Raw genomic sequence first — 20,016 nt, 5'->3', positions numbered from 1 at the left:
CAAGACTACACTTCATTTACACTCATACATATCATCCTCTGAAGAATTATCTAAACGGTAGTTACCGGAGGCTAAACAGGAAAAAGAAAAAGATCAGTTTGAATTATACGATTTTTTGCTAAGCATCCTTTTCTCGTTTAAATCCATCACGTTTATATTTGCTCTCTTAAGTCCTTTTTAACTTGTTTTAACAGTTTTGTCTTGTCACTGTTACACTCATCAAAAATTCTCTTCGTAAGTCTGTTTGAATCATTCTTGTCAGATGCCCGTAAAATGCCACTCTTCGTTTACGTATCGCTTCTTTGATTCTCCGGTAAATTTTTTCAATTTTCAACCGTCTTTAATTTGTATGGACCGTAGGATTTTCTTTAGTATCCGTCTTTCAGAAAAGTTAGATCGTATTTATTTCCCCCTAGGTTGAGAGCTACGCTTTCGCGTATAATACTCCTGTTCGAATTACCGTTGTATAGTGCCTGATTTTGCCGATGTTTTAAATACTACTATTTCAAAATTTATCGATAGAGTAATATCTTTTTTTATTTCATCAACAAAAGAATTTTTTAATTGTATTTTACATAAATTAACGGGAAGATTTCTCAAATACTCGTAGTTCGGGAATTTATTAAAAACGATAACGGAAAAATAAGGTTATTTCTCTTAAGCCGAAGTGCAAAGTATTGTAACGAATTAAACGAAAACGATTCCTTTGTCCGGTTTAATAAAACTGGATATTTTTTATTTTTTTTTTAATCCTACATAATATAGAATAAATAAACACGAAGATAGGTTAATATAATTCAGTTTCTAAATATCGTCTACATGATTTACATCTACCGACGCCAGATAACGATGTGACAACCTATTTTTTGTTTATAAAAAACTCGTTCTGATTTTCTTTAAGGGAGCCTCAAGCGATGATATTATACCTATGTAAATATTACTTATAGGATCTGAATAAAACACTAAACTTGTCCGCTTTATTAAATCCTGAAAAATAATATTTATATAGGTTGAATTTATGAGAATTTTCGAGTCGATTGAAGGAAAACGGTTAAATACAGTACGATAAAATAACGAAGTATAATTTATTTATCGATTATTAATTTATTTTTTATATACATTTATTTTTAAATCTTTCGGCAAGATTAATTAAAAATCAATAAAAAATAAAACGGGCAAAACGGTAAAAGAAAAATGCAGTTCCTGACATTTGCGTTAACCAACCGTATATATAAAAATATATATAGACTGCTTTTACTCGTATTTAATATAATTTCTATAAGGAAAAAAAGGATATGTATTCATAGAGAAGGAAGAGCGAGAAGTATAAGTGACGAGTACGTGTACACGTAAGTAATAATCTATGCTGCCTTAAAACAAACGTAGAATATTATAAGTTTAAAAATTTTCCCCCACCGTTCGTTCTTTGTAACCTAATAAAAACAATAAATACAGCAATAACTTAGTCGTATCCCTACCACTGGTATTTTCTTTAGTAGGATTTCGTTTGAAACGAGAAACGTCTGTGTAGCGCTAGCATATTAACAATAATACGTGCGATACAGTGAACTGGTGTTAAGTTTTAAAATAACCGAATAAGGAACGACTGAAAACGGAACGGTGTAATGGATTATTTTTTTAAATAAACAATTCTGATTGGTCGACGTCGAATTATTATTCATTTTGTTTTCATTTATGACTGTTAATATTAAATTTTATTTTAACGAAAAATAGGTGGGAATTTTTATTAGTTTTATTTATTTTATTGTTATTATAATATTATACGGTACGATTTTTTCTACGGCGATTTTTTAGTAGTAAGTAATAATATTATTTTAAAATACTATACGATTATATATTATAAGCTCCAAGAAATAAGCGCTAGTGGAGGGGCATTTCATTATGGTGTATAGTTAAGTAAAATTTTATCTACTGTATTTCGTTAAACTTTTTTTTCCGGTAAAAATATTAATGAATAAATAAGTTTTTCTATTATTATTTTCTTTAGATGCGTATTTAAAATTATTAATTATAAATTTAATCCGATGGTATTAAATACTTACATCTAATCTATAAAATCTACTTCTACCTTCCATTTTTATTATTTTAACCGATAATAACGATACAGAAACAGTAAATCTATTTAAAAAAATTAAAATCGTTTTCTTTTAAGAACATTAATTTGTATACTTATAAACACAAACTAGTCGCGTGTGTATACACACACATATATATGTGAAAACCAGATATAACTTTATCGCAGAATGTAGATAATGAAAGATAGAAAACAAATCGGTTTATAATTATCGGTAAATTAAATAGTAGATTTATATATACTCGACGGATAAATAGAAAAATTATCAGTAATTGATTAATAGTTTTATTATAATGAAAATAAATTATCATTATTTTTTTTTTATGACAAAAAAAGGATAAAATTATCAAATTATTTGATTTTTTTTTACACGTAATTAAACGATTACAATAAAATGGAACAATACTAATTTAATTTTTATATAATTTTTATATTACATTTATGTACGTTAAGTATGAAATACGATACAGCTTTATTAATAAAAGTGTAATAAAAAACAATGTTTTGTGTCTTACTATTAAAAATATATATTATTTTAATTTAAAAAAACGCTAAGCTATCTATCTAACGTAAAAATAAAAACGGGCTCGTTTAAATCTTAGAGTATAATTTTGAAATAACTACACAAAAAGAAAAGTTTAACGTAGGAAAACAGTCAAGAGTTTTATGTAGATACATTTTTTTATTATTATAAAGGTAAGTACATAATTTATTATCATTTTAATTTTATTGCATTGTATGGAATATTATTTTTAATTAATATTATTTCCATAAATATGAAATATTTTCATTTAAAAACAGATTACATATGAATATATATTAAAAAGTTTTGTTAAATTTTATTTTGATACAATCACTAAATTAAATCGGTTTAAATTTATAACTTCTGAAATTTTTTTTTTAAACTGCTATTTAATATTTAATTATTAACTTTTAAGTAGATGAAAATAATATACATAAAAATATATAAAAAAATTCTTTGTTTAAAAAATAATTCGTTTTTTTTAATTATTTAAAAATTTTCCATTTTTTTATTTTATTTACTTTTTGCTGTAATATAAAAAACAAATAGTTAATTTTCATTTAATTTTAATACAATTAAAAAATTTTAAAAAAATCTATAAAAATACTATTCGTAAGTTGTTTTATATATATATACATATAAAATTATTTTTTAATATAATTTTTTCTTTTTTAATAATTTATTTAAAAAATAAAAAAAATATAAAAAAATAATTTGTTCTGTTAAAATCGCTTAATATTTGGTTGTTACAACGTAATGATGAACAGTCTGATGTCATTCTTATATAGTAATGTCGTTTAAAAATTAAAAAAAAAAAAATAATTATAAAAAATATTCCTTGAATTCTCTAAAGATGATTAACAAGTATAATAAGCATGATTTTTCTATAAGGCTATTTTTTTTTTCTTACGGAGCAGTGCTTTTATCGTACTTCAAGAAAAATATTATATTACAAACAAAATAAAAATATATATAAAAAAAAAAAATAGTAATAAATTGAAGTAAAATTTAAAAAATAATATTTTCAATTCTTTATTCTTATTAATCTTTTTTTTTATTTTTAAATCGGTGCCAAATTAAAGGTATTAATTTGTCGGTAGATTTTAATTTAGCGCCAACCTCAATAAATTTAAAGAATTCAAACATTTTTATTTATTAAAAATTAATATATTTTTTTGAAGTTAATTTTTCCCAAATATATTTTAGAATAAATAATATATAAAATTATAACTCGATTTTAACAAACGCTTAAATTATTTCTATATTTTAAAGAATTTTGGGAAAATAGAATTTCAGATTAAAACAGGATGTTGTTTTCTTTTTCAGTTAATAAAAAAAAAAATTATCCTAAAAAGTGTAAAAAAAAAATAATAAGTCCATCTTCAACAAAGAAATCAAAAGAAAGTAATAAAAACCAAAGAAGTAATACGGTTTTCAATCGTTGTTAAATTAAGATTTTTTGAAGTCGGCTTCAAATTAAAATAAATAATCATCATCAGATTACTAGCACTTAATTTTAAAACCGACTTCAAAAAGTTGAACAAAAAAAAGGTTTTTTTTTAAGTTTTCATTTAGCTTTTTAAAATCGATAATATATTTATTTTTAAATTTAAATTTAATAAAATTTGTGTATGTCCACAAAAATTAAAACAGACTTCAAAAAGTCGAACGATAAAAAATAATAAAAAAGTTTTTTTTCAAGTTTTTAGTTAACTTTTTATAATTGATTTATCGAAAATACAAAATATATTTATTTTTAAATTTAGATTTATTAAAATTTGTATATGTCCACAAAAATTATTGCCCTAAAAAAAAAATCTCGTAAGAAACGTAAAGGCTATCTATGTCTTTATAAAATTACAAAAAATAAATTTTAAAACCACGTTACGTTACAAGAATATGATTTTTCTGTAATTCAAATTTTAAACTGTTCAAAATTTTACGCCATAATATTTTAAATATTAGAATAAAATTAATGTTATATATATTTAAATTATAAAAATTAAATACTAAATAATTATTACGACAAATATATTTTTTATCTTAAAAGAAATATTGAACATATTCTGTGAAAGTGAGAACCTGTACTTTTTTAAATGATATTTAAAAAGTTCGTTACTGAATATAATATTAATAAAAAATATTTTGTCAGTATTTTCAACTAGAAAAAAACAAACTAATATGCTGTTTAAATAGAATTTCTTATAGGCCTATTTAAAAAATGTACTGGACTGATTAATTAAAATAATAAAAAATATAAAAAATACCAAATATATTTCATTTTAATTAAGAACTGTAATTAATTCTGTTTTTTTTTTCATTAATTTTTATCATTATTTAAAAAAAAAATTAATTCTACGTTTGACTGATAAGTTTTTTAAATATTTTATTTATGTTTTTTCGTAAATTATTAATTCTAATTAAACGTTACCAAATTGATTATAATTACTTTCTTACTGGTCCGTTTTTAAATTTAAAGGGAGTAAACAGTTTTAATACTTCTATTATAAATAATTTATGAATATTAAAGGTTTTAAAAAAGCTCTTTTGTGAAAATTTTTTTTTTTATATAAGAAATAATTGAAAAAAATATTAAACAGTGTTGGTTTTAGACTTATCCATTGAACATAGACAAGCTAGATTTATTCCAGTTCATGAAAGAAATATTATTATTATAATATTGCAGATTTCCCTGCCGTTTGCCGGCCTACGCGATCGGCGTCTTCGGAAAATTGTCGGTTTAAGGCTCGACATTTTTTCATACTCAACAAAAATTAATTTCTCAGCTATATCGTACAAAAAAAACCGTAATCGACCGATCGGCCTAAATAAATTGTTAAGATATATAAATAATATAATATCTATCTTTAAAAAATTCAGTCGTGTTATTCATCGTATCTTAACGGAAGGTCATACGATTTATTCTAAATCATTGAAATGATTTTTCAACATTTCACGCTGTAATTTCATAATTTACGATAACCGTTAACTTAAACCCGTTATAAACTTAAGTGTTTATAAAGTTTTTCGTCATTTGTGACGTAGAACGTGGTATTAGTGATCATTCTCAAGCCTTTTAACCGGTATTCAACAACCCGGATAATTTGCGATGTTTGTTACTCGCTGTTTATAAATTATATCTTACAATCACGTATAGATTTTAATAATAATCGGTACAGCAGTACTGTAATTATAAAAGAGAACTTTGATTCTTCGGTTCATCATTCGATATAGGTCTTACGATTTCAATTCTAACCGCTTTCGTAGTAGATACGCCGAAGATCTCAATAATATTAGACATATCAAAATATTAGACTTTTATTAAGACCCTATCCGAGAGGAAATATTTCCAAGAGTTAAACTCATGTAATTATGTTAATTTTTCCTAATTTTATACGGTTCGTGAATTTTTTTGAAATTTTTTTGACGTTTATCGGTAGCCTTGAAAGAAATTATAACCGTTACGAATCTTACGGGTAACGGTTTTATCGTTTCCTTGATTGTCGTAAATAAGTCTATAAAAATAACAGATCCAGTATTCTTCTTGGGGGTATTCCTTAGATCTTATCGTGAAAAATAATATAAAATCTTATATTATAAATGGTGTACCTAGAAAATATAGTTGGTCCGTTGGAACGGTACGCAAGAATAGCGGCAGTTTAATTATTTCTCCCTACAGATCGCAGAGTCTGGACAAAGTTCCTTGTTCTTTTATCGGGCGGGTTATTGGTTATTTAATGGCGGTTATGAATTTTAAGTTTTATTTATGGACGGATTTGGTGATTTGCGTTCCTATCCGTATGGACCGACGTGAAAATTATTTACCGGGGCGATCGTGGGAGACTAAGCTTTTAAGCCCGGTACTCCCGGCGTGTTCCCCTTTAATCCATCCGCTGATATCCTTTCGGTGCTATACTCCTTTCGGGCTAGCAGGAATACGCCTACTAAGGCCCTAGTTATTTTGGAGGAAGCAATTCGCTCCCTTCTCCGGAGAAAGTCGCATGTACTGATTGAAGTAAATTGTATATTTTATGAATGGTGGGTAGATAGGACCGTTGTTTTTTTTACATATTATTTACGATTTTTTTTTAGAAAATGAGGCCGTCATCGCAACGTTCGTAGATGACAGCTCGAATGAATGAAAATCCACTTGCAACTCTTCAAATAATGTAGGCTTCGAATGCGGCATATTTAGCTAATTCGCTGTACACATAAAGAATCAATAATTGTGTGTTGTTATAATACACTATTAATCGTTATTTCCGTTTAACATAACAGGTATTTTATTAATCGTATTATACCGTAATTACTCGGTGAAAGAAAAAATGAACGTGAAGGATTTAAAGGAAGCAGGTAATTCTGTTATTTAAAATGAGATTAGTAATGCGATATATCTATGTGTTTTTATTTCGCTTTTAGCATACGTTGCAGGCTTTTTCTTTTTAAGATGTATTTTTATGTTCGGTTGTAGTTTTTATTTAATTTTTTTAGCATTCATTTTTTTACAACAAATTTAACGTGTCCGGGAGATTGATAACGCGAAGACGTTTTTCGAGGATGAATAGGAAAAAAATCATAGAATTCAAAGGAATCCAGAAGGAGAACTAACCTAAAGCGATCTGAAGAATGCAGTACAATGAAAGAATGGAATATTGGAAAGCTAAACTTTAGCCAGAAATTAACTATTCTATGTAGTCCTACAGTAATCGGTATAAAAAAAAAATATTATATTATTTATTAAAATAAAATCTATGAAAATCTTTATTTTAAAGTCATAAATCATAATAAACCTTAGTATTTCATTCAAAATAGAAAAATTATTTGTCTAAAATAAATCCGCAACCATTTAATAAATTCGTGGTAAATAGATATAAAGAATTCTAGATCGTAAGAAAAATTATATATTTCTAAGAATGTTTACAGCGGAGACATTTTTATCTTTAGTACCCGTTGTTTCGAATTATTATAATCGTGAATAATATAATACAGTTTAGTATTAATATTTTTTTCTTTCTTTATTATTACATATACGTATTAGTACATATTTAAAACGGCAAGACAAAACTTTGAAGATTTATACAACATAATCAAATTAATCTGGAAATTATTTCAAAAATGTATGTATTATTTATTTTCACACGCAATTACAAACGTAACACAATTACATATTTTATTTTTAATAATAATAAAAAGAAAATTCAATAAAAGAATTTTTGAAATATAACATAAAATATGTAACTTCTATGAAAATTTAGGTACCCTCACTACAGAAATCCGTATTGAAGATTAATAAAATTCCTTAATATTTTATAAAGTGAAATAGAAACGCTGAGATACACCGCTAGCAACTTAAAACAACAATGACAATAAATAAATATTGTAATCTTTGTAATTTCTTCAGTAATTACATTAGAAAAATAACTTTACAATTTCATCGATTTCTAGTAAACATACAAATAATGGAGCATTGTATTCTCTAAAGTTTGTTGATTCCTTTATATTATTAGTAGGTAATGCGAATTAATACAATTATCAATACACAATTTTGGCAAAGGTAACACAAATGTATCATTCCTACCACAACTATGCGTTACTCTATAGATATTTACACCTTTTATAAATAAAAAAATTACGACTATAAGACATACAAATATCTTACGGACAATAAGTTTTTAAAAAGTGAAAAAGATTCGCCAAATTTATTTTTATTTGAAATCATTCTAAATTATTTGTTTTAGTGCTACCAATAATGCGGCTTTATTTTAGAATAATACATACCTCTCTAACAAGTTACATCGTACATTAATCTCGATTAGATCACGGAGTTACGGTACAACATCTTAGGCAACTCATGTCGGGACAGGGTGCGTTTTAACAATACCTGCGTAGGTTTGACAGGAGAGAGAGAGTCACCCATCTGCTGTTATTGCGATGCGGTTGACGATGCCGAACACATTATTTTCATATGGACGATGGGAGGAACATCGTATAAATGCAGGATTGATACATACCCGATCGGAGCAGCTCTCGAAGTGGCTCTTAGCCGTGTCCGGAAACCGGCATAATTTTGCAATATTTGCAAGAGCAGTCCTCAGAATAAAATAAAATAATGCAAGACGACTGAGATACTGAGGGTTTTAAATTATAGCAGGGCAGGGCGGATAGCCCCGTTCATGAGGGCTCACGTGCCCTGGTGTGTGGGTTGCCGTGATGGAGCGGAGATTCCTGGGGTCCGTTAGGTGAGGATTAATGAAAAGACCGAGACCCGGTCGGCGGTGTGGGTTCCCGGATACGCTTCGGCTCCTGCGCCGTCGGTTTGGCGCTGGCAAAAGGAAAGACCGAGACCCGGTCTCCAGCGGGGGGCTGGGAACGGCATAGCCGGGCCTGATTTCTTCCGTCGGAGATTAGAGGCAGGCAATTAAAAGATACGGAACCGGGGGAGGGGGTGGGCTGACCTCTGCACCGGGTTGATAACCGGTGAATGGGGAGGCCCTCTTAGAGTCGCAAGGCGAGTATATGTAATTGGATGTCCGGCTCGGGGTTGAAGGGGGGGGGGGAAGAAAAAGGTAACTTTTTTGTACAAATCTTCTTTAACAAAATAAAATTTATATATACTTAATCCGATTTCTCTTTTTATCCGATTTATATGTTCCTTCGAAGAAAGATTCACATCTAAAATTACTCCCAAATACTTACCCTTATTTACTTGCGATATAGTTTGTCATGTACATATACATTTGTATTAAAGTTTAAATTATGGTTTCTTATGCCGTATAACACTTCTGGTAGACATTTTAATTGAAAAATTATATAATTTGTCTTCATTACATTACATTTAAGCCGTTTTTTTATTTACCCCAGCCTAATTCTCATAAGGTCTTCTTAATTATTTTTCTTTATTTCGAATAGGCTTTTAGCTTCACAATCTAATGCTGAATCTTCTGCAAATGTTGTCGCTCTACCGTTAAATTTTCCACTACGTAAATCATTTAAGTATATAATAAATGAAATAGTTCTGAGTGCAGAACCATGTGAGATACCCTGCTTAACATTTGAGAACTCATTTCTTCTCTTAATTTAACGTAATTTCCCCGATACTTTTTAATTTTTACATAGAACAGTTAATGATGTTAAAAGACAAATTAGATCCGGAATAATAGTACAAGGTTAAACGATAAAAATACTACGATTTACTGATGATATAGTAATTCTGGCTGAGAGTAAAAAGGATTTAGAAGGAACAATGAACGGCATGGATGAAGTCCTACGCAAGAACTACCGCATGAAAATAAACAAGAATAAAACGAAAGTAATGAAATGTAGTAGAAATAACAAAGATGGACCGCTGAATGTAAAAATAGGAGGAGAAAAGATTATGGAGGTAGAAGAATTTTGTTACTTGGGAAGTAGAATTACTAAAGATGGACGAAGCAGAAGCGATATAAAATGCCGAATTGCGTAGGCAAAACGAGCCTTCAGTAAGAAATATAATTTTTTTACATCAAAAATTAATTTAAAAATCAGGAAAAGATTTTTGAAAGTATTTTTTTTGGAGCGTAGCTTTTTATGGAGGTGAAACTTGGACGATCGGAGTACCTGAGAAGAAAAGATTAGAAGCATATGAAATTTGGTGCTATAGAAGAATGTTAAAAATCAGATGGGTGGATAAAGTTTTAAATGAAGAGGTGTGCGGCAAATCGATGAATAAAGAAGCATTTGGAAAAATATAGTTAAAAGAATAGACAGACTTAGCCACATATTAAGGCATCCTGGAATAGTCTCTTTAATATTGGAGGGACAAGTAGAAGGGACAAATTGTGCAGGCAGATAACGTTTGGAATATGTAAACAAATTGTTAGGGATGTAAAATGTAGGAGGTATACCGAAATGAAACGTCTAGCACTAGATAGGGAATCTTGGAAAGCTGCATCAAACCAGTCAAATGACTGAAGACAAAAAAAAAGACCTATTGAGATCTTTTAGAACCGTTTTAACGGTTCAAACTAGCGTTCCGTAGTTTGTCGAGAAAAATATAGTGATCGACGTCGAATGTTTTTCTCGAATCTAAGAACAAACACGCTACTGTTCTTTATTTTTACTTTCTATATACTGGACATAAAATTCAAAAGGGTATCGTAGTATTTTGCTCTGCGAAAACCATATTGATTTCTACTGAAAGGTTTAGTTTTTTCAAGGAAATTTATTAATCTAATTATTATAGTTTTTTTAGAATTTAAAAAACCACAGATAATGATGTAGGTCAATAATTATTAACACTTTGTCTATCACCTCTGTTAAATATAGGTAAAACAAATTTTATAAATATCGATTCAAAAATTTGAAGAACTAAAAATAAATAATATTTAATTAACTTCACTCCTTTATTCTTTCTTTTTCATCTTCTTTTTCTGTACTTAACCAGTAGATTGACTGAAATCTTCTCCGTACCGGTGTTATTCAATCTTCCGTTTTTCATAAGATTTGCGTTTGAGATCTTTTCTTGTTTAATTTAACCTTCAAAGCGTTTTACCTCTGAATCGTTTCTTCCCTTAAATCATATACTATTGCTTAACATGTAAAATATGAAAAAAAATCAAACCGACAATGATGTTACTGAAACTTTTCCGGCATTTTAATAGAGCATAAAATTTAACGGTTCACGCAATGAGTTTTATGTTTAAAAGAAAAACCAAAAAAAAACCCTCACATTTAATTAATTTTCATTTAAAAATTACAAATAATTGACACTAAATGTAATTAGATTAATTAAAAAAGTTTACTTGTTTTAAATTGATATGAAATTTAAAAATAATTTTAAAAATAGGTTTTTTAAATTACAACTTTTTTGTAGTCGAAGACAAAGAATTTTTGTAGTTTTTAATTCAATTCCAATTTTAAAGAGTTAAAAACTAAAAAAATAATTTTTAAAAATCGTTTTTATTTAAAATATGAAAAAAAAATTTTTTTCAAATATTTTTACTTCCTTTTACGAAGTAAAGGGAGTATTGTGATAGTGAAAAATTTAGTTTATCAAATTTCAACGGAAATATCCATTTTGACCATTTCTGAATCCATTTTGACTAGTTTCGGCGTGACGTCTATACGTACGTATGTATTTCGTATAACCCAAAAACGATTACCGTAGGATATTGAAATTTAGGATTTAGGACTGTTGTAAGATCTATTTATGCACCTCCCCTTTTGATTGCAATCGACTGAATCAAAAGTGTCTAAAAAAGCCCAAAATCCAAAAAAATTGGATTTTGGACCTTTTCTTAACTGCAGTAATAATGCTTTTCAACGATGTATCATAAGTGGTACTTAGTTTCATCGGTTCCAGAGTTATAACCCAATAAAATTTTAATTAATGAAATATTTGGATCATACAAGGTAAGGCACATCGATTCGAATCAGACTTCATTTTTTTTTTTTTATTTAAATATATTGATTTATTAATAATTATTAACCTGTGATTGTAAAAAAAAATTAGGATAAGTAATAATTCAATAAGAATAAAAAAAATGAAAAAAATATCAGAAGTTATTAATTAAATAAAATTTTCTTTGCTTTTAAAAATGTGTATATGTAATTTAATAGGCGTACAAGGAAGTCATGTGGTGTACACGTCAGATTTTTTGATATTTCAAACAAGATAATTTGCCCCTGAAATGTTAAACGTAATGATACATAAATAATAAATATTAAAAATTTAAAAACACGACTTCCAAAAATAAGCCCTCATTGAGAGATTTTCAACGATATACCATGATTGGTACTTAGTTTCAGCAGTTCCAGAGTTATAGCCCAATAAAAGTTTTTATCAATGAAATATTTGGGTCTTACAAGGGGAAGGTACATCGGTTTGAATCAGACATCTTTTTTTAAATTTTTTTTAATTTAAATATATTGATTTATTAATAATTATTAATCTCTGATTGTAAAAAGATTTACGATAAATTATAATTCAATACAACAATTAAAAAAAAAAATTAAAAAATGTCAGAAATTATTAATGAAATAATATTGTATATACTTTCTATTTAAAAGAAAAATGTGTCTATGTAATTTAATAGGCGTACAAAGAAGTCATGTGTGCTCACATCAGATTTTTTTTATTTCAAATAGACATAATTAAAAAATATTGTACATATGAAAAAAGCTGCTCAAAAAAAACGTAATTTTCATATTGTTAAAAGTAAGAAAATCAATCAAGAAAAATAGGAAAAGATACTTCTACCGAACATGTTTCTTACCTAAACCGAACAAGATTCTTTAGATTGTAGAACTATATTGTTTTGTTTTTTACTTTAAGTTTTCTAACTAATTTTCTTGAATTTTCACACGCAACTTTTTAAATATTACAATAATAAAAATTATTTGATTTACCTGTAACTAACAAACCTAGATACAAGTACTAGATAATGTTTAGGAAAAAAATATTTTCGAATCGTTTATGTAGGCAATGTAATTAATTATCTATTAAACATTTGTTCCATTTTATTTAACTAAAAAACTCAATAATTTGATGATATAAGAATTCCAACATTCAAAAACCATAGAAAAAAATTCAGACCGTCTTTTATTGCCGTTGTTTAAAACATTATTTCACAGTTAAAAAAAAAGGTTATTCATTTTAAATTTCTCATTTTTTTCATTTAAAAGAAAAACAGTTTATAATAAATGCAAAAGTTAAGGTAGCTGTATTATAAAAAAAATAAAGGATAAGACATTTTTCTAGACAACTGCCGAATGTGAGATAAGGTTCTATGGAATTGAGAAACTGTTTAATTTCAAGTAAGTTTAGATGACGATTAACGTTAAATAACATAAATTCAATTTGATGTAAAAGTGTCTACCGAGCGAGACTGTCGAGGAATGTTCTCATCGCCTCGTTTTAATAAACGAGAGATAATCGAATGAGTATCGAACAAAGTACGCGTCGACTGACCGTTGCACGGAACCGTAGCTGCCGTAGGTTACAAGTTATAATATTAAATAAATAGATGACGAAAGAAATTAGTCGCTTAGAAACTCCAGTTAAGTGATCTAGTTGTGATCACAGTTAAGTAACTAAAGGTATTTTATGTTTTATATATATATACACTAATGGTATCTGTGCAAACTTGCAGTTTATTAAAGAACTTTTAATTGCTATCACTTGTATGGAAAAACTTTCAAGCAGCTTATTAAAGGAAATTTCCCAAGTTGAAAAAAAAAAAAATTTTTTAATGCTTTTATTTACAGTCGCTTCAACAATTATAGTCATTAGCGACTAAAGTACCACTATCATGTAGTATTATATAAAACGACAAAAATCATAAACGATAAAGAAAGAGAAACAATAAAGATAAACATAGACAAGTAACAACAATAAATACAAAATAAAATACAAAAATCACTAAATCGTATTCTTAATACCACTGTACGAGAGGACGTTTTATACCTTCGTTCTGGTTTAATAGAAATTTCATATCCGAACCCAGATCTAGGTTTTGTCGGATGGTTCCAAAGATTGAGCAATCAAAGAACAGGTGGTACACGGACCATTTGACCTTGCAAGCCTCACAGATCTTCTGAGGAGAGCCAAATAGATGAGCGTGGGTAAGCCAGGTGTGACCAATCTTTAGCCGAGTAAAGATGACTTGGTCTCTTCTGTTGTTCGGAGAAAGAGGTTTCTCGAGCACATTCTCCCGTGGTAGGACTCAGCAGCCTCAGCCTCAGAACCTATTCCAGTAAAAAAAAATTTTAATCTGTCCTTTTAATAAAATAAATTTATTTGAACGTCCATAAAATACATGTAAAGAACAAATTGGGAGATTCTTTTTTCTCCTAATCGAGTTCAAATCTCCTAAACGAGTCGCATCTTCATTTTTTATCGCAAGTATTGAATACATAAGACCATTACTCTCAGAGAAATATATATTAATATCACCTGTAACTTAGATACTTACATTTGTTATTGTCATAAGAAAGTGATAGATAGTATACTTCCTCACGCGGGAGAATATATACAAGTATAATTTACACAGGGTTCTGGGTTTGAATCCCTGTCGGGTTTGATATTTTTGATAAACTAAAAATTCATCAATCATTTTATGAAGCTGTAATTCGGTATCGGTTTGTCGCTTCTAAAAAAATTAAATAAATATTAATAAGTGTTCGAAATTTTCAGTAAAACGAAATAAACAAATTAAAAGCAGTTAAAAAAATAAAACTGTTTAAGAAAAAAAAATTAAATAATACAATAAAAACTAAAGAATTAATATTTTATTTTTTTAAATTTACCTTTTAAATAAAAAAAAAAAGTCGGGTAAATAGGTCAAAACAAAAATAAAATTAAAAATGTTAAATAAATCCCGGGTCTCATGGATTATACGACCACCATTATAAATATTCATTAAATGTCTGCCCATGTTCGGTTATGAGATAACCAAATAAATATATATATTTATTATAAGACCCAACAAATTTAAACTACGCTCGCTTGACGAGCGAGCGAGCAAGAGTAGGTTAAGTTTGGTTAGATTATATTTATACTTTTAGATGTATTTATTATATAAATCTATATATATATATATATATATATATATATATATATATATATATATATATGTATTTATTTATTTGTTTATCTCATAACCGAATATGGACAGATATTTATTGGATATTTACACTTGTATTCGTATAAACAATGAAACCCTAAATTCCAATTTTACATTCGTCACCTTGCGGTCAAAATCAGAAACCTCTGGGCACGGTTTTTGAAATTCGCATTTGATTTTCAAATGAACGCATTCTGAGCGCGTTAGGCGTGCGGGTGACAGTATTGAATGTATTATAAATATGTTTTTGAATGTTTTTTAATTTTATTTTAACTTATGTACGCTTATACAGCCTATGACACTCCTGGTTACGATGAAATGTGCATCTGCGGGGAGGTCCAGTCAAATGAACACCTGATGTTTGACTGCCCTGCTCTAGGGAAGGGGGCAGCGACCTGGCTACCCTCGAAATTAGTGGTCAAGGGGAAAATTGGCCACTCACAAGCGGCGAGTCAATGTGACGAGTGCCGCATTGTCGGACCGTGTGGGAGTTTCTTGATGCGGTTGCTATGTTCAACCGACATCAGTAGTTTACCTAAGGGAAGACTCCTACCGGAAGCTAATCTAGAAATATATGGATGACCACCAGCCAATTAAGGCTTCAAGCGCTTTAATATGGTGGACAAGTATTCAGCTAGCATTCAGCGACCTAGGCGTAACAGCGAATTGGTGTCTAGACAAAGTAAATTTTAATTTATGGATGTCATATATATTTTTAGTAGTTGACGGGATGCGCCTACCAATTTCAGTAAATATATGACAAACGAGCGGTTGGGACACGTAACCCGGTGGTGTATGGCACCGCGCTTGCTCCGCTCACGCTGTTAGGTAAGTTCTAGGAGCTATGTTAGGATACTGAACGCTAAAATGTTTCGAGGCTCAGTAGCTCTTTGTGGCACAGACATTCGGTCTTATGCTTTAGGGCGACCAAATGTGGGTGGTGAATGGTGGCGGGAGAAATGCCAAGCAAACTTACTGCTGGTAACGTAAGGATTCCAACGCGGGATCACGCATTTCAATCGGTTTAGCTACGTTGGAAAAAACAATCCAGCATACATACATCCTACACTCCTTTTTGGGCAATCGTGTAATAAAATAATAGAGGGAAAGCGCTTTTTCTCAAAAAAATGACTCTGCCCCAAAAAAAATTTCAACCGATTTAATGTAAACATGTAAAATATATTTTAAGGATTGTAAAATTTTACTTTTTTAATATTTTAAAAAGAGTCGAAAACGTAAGATTTCAGTTATCACTTAAGTCTTCTAACCCCGGTCACATAAAATCTTGAAATTTTATCATTTTCGGTATATCCATTAAAATTTTAATTTTAATTTAACCGGTGGATGGTGATATACAAAGGACCCACCGGGTTAGTCTAGTAGTGAAAGCGTCTTTCCAAATCAGCTGATTTGGAAGTCGAGAGTTCAAGTCCTAGTAAAGCCAGTTACTTTTCCACGGATTAGAATAATATATCGTGGATACCGGTGTTTTTTGGTGGTTGGGTTTCAATTAACCACACATATCAGGAATGGTCAAACTGAGACTGTACAAGACTACACTTCATTTACACTCATAGATATCACCCTTATTATTCCTCTGAAGTATTATCTGAAAGATAATTACTGGTGGCTAAACAGGAAAAAGAAAAAGTAGGGAGATACACAGGGAATGATATCTCAATTGAACCTACTTGTTAACTTTTAATTACACGTAATATTTACGGAAAATGTTTTTGCAAAAACATCCCCTCTGTGAACTTTCAAATATTTTAAAACATAAGAATTTCATTATATTTTTTTTCAAAATTTTTTCTTCGGAATTCTTTGTTTTGAGGTAGCAAATATCAATTCGTCAACCGAATTCATGGGAATATAAAGGGTAATTTCATTTTACTAATTCTGTTCTTGAGATTAAATATAATATTTTTTTCTATAGAATCATGACGATCTTTTATCTATCGTTTAAAAAAAAACTACGCTGATAAAGCGTAATTGTACTGTTGGATCTAATTACAAGAAGATTCCTTTTGTCGTAATCTTTTATCGTCGTAGTGTTAATAAACGATAAAACAATAAGGATTTCAATTTAAAACTCCTTCTAGCATAGCCGCCCGGAATTAAGGTTTATCTATCGTTTGTAATTTTCTTTATTAATGAATTCAAGTATAAAGGAATCTAGTAATCGTTTACTATTTTCGGCTCATTAAGTAAAACAACAGGAACCTTTTAATTCTCTTACTTTTTCCAGTAAGTTTAATGCGGAATATTAGTAACTCTTTCAACACGAAGTCATTTTCGGGTGCGATTGCGTCTCACGCTCAACGCAAGGCCCATACTATAACAGTTAGAAATTTATAAAGATATTTTGTTCAGCGATATAGATCACACAAGTTAAAAAAAAAAAAATTAAATCAATGTGCTAAAACGTCCAGATAATTAAATTAAGAGCGATGACCGACTAACAAAAATATTGTTTCTTATCTATATTTTAAAAGTAAAAGATAAGCTGAAATTACGTCTGGTTTCGCAATGAAATTAAGCTATAACAATTAACTACTAATTTCCTTTTTTTATTTCTCTTTTGTATTAAACAACTGTGGTTATAATAATAATACATTGACAATGTTCCACCCTTTAGAAATAAAAAAAAACATAATAATTCTTTAAATAATTTCAAGTGATTATTTATTTATAAACGGAGGGGTAGTGTTTCGGCCTTTCATCCGGAAGTCCCAGGTTCGAATCCCCCGATTAGGCGTGTCATTTTTTCTTACGCTATGAAATTTCTATTAAATATTCCCACGCGTAAGCTTCGAGCTTATATTGTTGCAAGTACCGGGGTTTCAAGCCCATAAAAATGCAAATAATATTTAAATAATCAAATACAATTCATTTGAATTAATCTTACAAACAAAAAAATAAATTGAAATTTATTTTTTGGTTTTTTCTGGTATTACATGAAAAAAAAAATTAATAAAAATACAACCGAATTAAAAAGTACTTTTTTTATAACTGTCAATTTCTAAAGTCGGGATAAAATTAAAAAAAATATATTTTTATATGTTAATGATTTTTTTAAATCGGATATTTAAAAATGCTGACCACATACAAAGAAAGTTAATAAAAACAGTAAAACCTCAATCTTGTTAAAAATAATGAATACTACTTACCGAACGTGAGTTGAGGCTGTTTGGAGTTTGATAAATATATTATTATGTTATGTTTTCCATTAGCTTTGTTAAAATATCACACGGAATAATTTTTAATCCGAGAATGATACGTTACAATAAACGAATATTAATATAATGATTTTTTTTTTGTCTTCAGTCATTTGACTGGTTTGATGCAGCTCTCCATGATTCCCTATCTAGTGCTAGTCATTTCATTTCAGTATACCCTCTACATCCTACATCCCTAACAATTTGTTTTACATATTCCAAACGTGGCCTGCCTACACAATTTTTCCCTTCTACCTGTTCTTCCAATATTAAAGCGACTATTCCAGGATGCCTTAGTGTGTGGCCTATAAGTTTGTCTCTTCTTTAAACTATATTTTTCCAAATGCTTCTTTCTTCATCTATTTGCCGCAATACCTCTTCATTTGTCACTTTATCCACCCGTCTGATTTTTAACATTCTCCTATAGCACCGCATTTCAAAAGCTTCTAATCTTTTCTTCTCAGATACTACGATCGTCCAAGTTTCACTTCCATATAAAGCGACACTCCAGACATACACTTTCAAAAATCTTTTCCTGACATTTAAATTAATTTTTGATGTAAACAAATCATATTTCTTACTGAAGGCTCGTTTAGCTTGTGCTATTCGGAATTTTATATCGCTCCTGCTTCGTCCATCTTTAGTAATTCTACTTCCCAAATAACAAAATTCTTCTACCTCCATAATCTTTTCTCCTCCTATTTTCACATTCAGCGGTCCATCTTTGTTATTTCTACTACATTTCATTACTTTTGTTTTGTTCTTGTTTATTTTCACGCGATAATTCTTGCGTAGGACTTCATCTATGCCGTTCATTGTTTCTTCTAAATCCTTTTTACTCTCGGCTAGAATTACTATATCATCAGCAAATCGTAGCATCTTTATCTTTTCACCTTGTATTGTTACTCCGAATCTAAATTGTTCTTTAACATCATTAACTGCTAGTTCCATGTAAAGATTAAAAAGTAACGGAAATAGGGAACATCCTTGTCGGACTCCTTTCCTTATTACGGCTTCTTTCTTATGTTCTTCAATTGTTACTGTTGCTATTTGGTTCCTGTACATGTTAGCAATTGTTCTTCTATCTCTGTATTTGAACCGTATTATTGAATGGATAAAATAAATAAAAATATATCATCTCATTTTTATATAGATCATATAATTTTTCGTTTAAAAGAAAAAAATCTTCCAGTTAAATGAGGCAAACCCACCGGGTTGGTCTAATGGTGAACGCGTCTTCCTAAATCAACTGTTCTTTAATTAAATTTTTTTTTTTCATTAAGGATTTTTCTTTCTATTTCAGCCACTTTAGGACCTTATTTCTTCCTTCTTTGCCGTTTTCACCCTTTATTCTCTTTAGACGTTCTTTTGCGTCCTGATAGTTTCATTTTTGGATTTTCTTTCCTGATATTCTGTTCTCAGAAACCTCTAACATCGTAATTTTAGCTTTAAAGACGTCTCTATTTTTACCATTTTTTGCAGTTTTATTTTTATATAAAGACTTTTTCCTTCTTTCATCCAGTTTATTTTTGATTTAATATCATAAAGGAAATCATAAAAGTAAGCGAATCAATCGTT

At 28.9% G+C, this 20,016-nt stretch overlaps 1 protein-coding gene across 3 annotated transcripts in view; it reads left to right on the top strand.

Moving 5' to 3' along the window:
• Nucleotides 1-1,526: 1,526 nt before the first annotated feature.
• Nucleotides 1,527-20,016, top strand: part of LOC142333416 (uncharacterized) — a 319,340-nt gene continuing 300,850 nt past the window's right edge. For 2 of the 3 annotated variants that reach the window (XM_075380474.1, XM_075380476.1), the window contains exon 1: nucleotides 1,527-1,734. The gene's annotated coding sequence lies outside the window, so the exon portion shown is untranslated. Of the gene's footprint in view, nucleotides 1,818-20,016 lie in introns of all 3 variants that reach the window. The other variant, XM_075380475.1, reaches the window with a different exon arrangement.

Source organism: Lycorma delicatula, chromosome 12 (assembly GCF_047948215.1).
Source record: "Lycorma delicatula isolate Av1 chromosome 12, ASM4794821v1, whole genome shotgun sequence".
NCBI lineage: Eukaryota > Metazoa > Arthropoda > Insecta > Hemiptera > Fulgoridae > Lycorma > Lycorma delicatula.
Note: the sequence above shows the minus strand (reverse complement) of the source record. Positions and strands in the feature narration are given on the sequence as shown.